Genomic DNA, 1,899 nt, shown 5'->3' with positions numbered 1-1,899 from the left:
ATAAATCAACCATTAAAACCAAGGAGCTTTCCAAATATGTCAGGGATAAAGTGGTAGAGAAGCACAGCCCAGGAGAAGGTTAAAAGAAAATTATAAAGTCACTGATTATCTCTTTGAGTATGGTGAAGTCCATCATTAATAAGTGAAATGTGCTTTATACCACCCAGATCAGGCTGCCCTTCCAGGCAAGAAGAAAACTGGTTAGGGATGCTACTGTGAAGCCAACAGTGACTTTGAAAGATTTGTAAAGTTTCATGTCTGAGATGGGAGTCAGTGTCCATACATCGACAATATCCCAGTCCCTACACAAAGCTGGCCTGTATGGGTGAGTGGCAAGACAATACAATAATCATTTTACATCTTGTATGGAGTTTACAACAAAGCATGTAAATTATACTGTAGACACATGGCAGAAGGTTTTGTGGTCAGATGAGACATAAATTGAGCTTTTTGGTCTAAATTCATAACGTTACCTCTGGTGCAAGCCCTACACAGTACATCACCCAGTCAACATCATCCAAACTGTCAAGCATGGTGGTGGCAGCTTCATGTTATGGGGATACTTCTCATTAGTAGGGACTGAGGGGAAGAATGATAGTGCAAAGTACAGGTGAACCCTAGAGGAAAACCTACTTGAGTCAGTCAAGAATCTAACACTGGGTCAAAAATTCACATTTCAACAGGACAATGACCTGAAGCACAAGGCATAAGCCATACTGGAGTGGTTTCAAAAGAAGAAAGTGAATGTCCTGGAGTGACCAAGTCAAAGTCCTGACTTGAATCCAATAGAAAATTTATGGCTACACTTAAATATTGCAGTCCATCAACAATCCCCAACAAACTTGTCAGAGTTGGAGCAATTTTGCTAGGAAGAATGGGCAAAAATTACATCATCCCATTGTGCAAAGCTGGTAGAGACCTATCCAAAAAGACTCACAGCCATAATTGCTGCCAAAGGCACTTCTACCAAGTACTTAGGGGGTTGAATACTTATGCAATCAGCAATTTTCAATTTATATATTTTCTTTGCAAGTTTTGCCGACATTCAACATCCTTCACACATAACAGTGTTAAGTTTGATCATTAGGGTTTTGAATAAAAATAGATTCATTAAAAAAAATTGTTTACATTATTTCTATTTCATCAAAATGTGATATTATTGGTAGGGGGTGAATACTTTTGCAAGGCACTGTATATTATGTGATACAAACCATACTTTTAACTGCTGAATCTTACAAAAGTACTCTGATGTATCCAAAAAAATAAGACCATTTTAATAAAACACTACACATTAAACATTTAACTCCAATAAGAACAAGATACAGTGTGTGTGTGTTAACAAATAAACAACTTTCATTCATCTTCCTACAAAGTTACAACAGATATGTAGGAATTTATCAAATATGATACTCATATTTTTAGTTTCTTACAAATTAATTTCACCCCTAAAGTTAGATCATATCTTTATAAATCTTTATATAGTTATAAAATGTCCATGAAGGGTATGTTTATTCATTTGTTTTACTGTTAACTTTGGTGTTAATTTTGTAACAATCTTCTTAACTGATCAATTCAAAGTGTATACAATAAAGTCATCAACACTACCAGAAACTTTATTTCAGAATTCTAATTCAATATGTAGGAAAACCATACATTTTCTTTTACAGGGTTAATAATTTTTGTCAAAATTCTAAACTTAAGCATTAAGGTTGCAAACAAGTCTAACTCTATAAATTTAACACTTAATCCAAATTTTTAAAAATTCTATTGCAATTTCAACTTAAAACATTTCCAGTTACATAAAACTATAACACAGAATCAAAAGAGAAGTGTATGTTTTCTGAGATTTAAACTCACATGGTTATTTAGTGAACTATATAAGTTAATACTCAAGAAAAC

At 33.8% G+C, this 1,899-nt stretch overlaps 1 protein-coding gene across 1 annotated transcript in view; it reads right to left on the bottom strand.

Moving 5' to 3' along the window:
* Window positions 1-1,899, bottom strand: part of LOC106471050 (lysine-specific demethylase 5A-like) — a 61,632-nt gene that overhangs the window by 16,056 nt on the left and 43,677 nt on the right.

The sequence above is a fragment of the Limulus polyphemus genome, unplaced genomic scaffold (assembly GCF_000517525.1).
Source record: "Limulus polyphemus unplaced genomic scaffold, Limulus_polyphemus-2.1.2 Scaffold4371, whole genome shotgun sequence".
NCBI lineage: Eukaryota > Metazoa > Arthropoda > Merostomata > Xiphosura > Limulidae > Limulus > Limulus polyphemus.
Note: the sequence above shows the minus strand (reverse complement) of the source record. Positions and strands in the feature narration are given on the sequence as shown.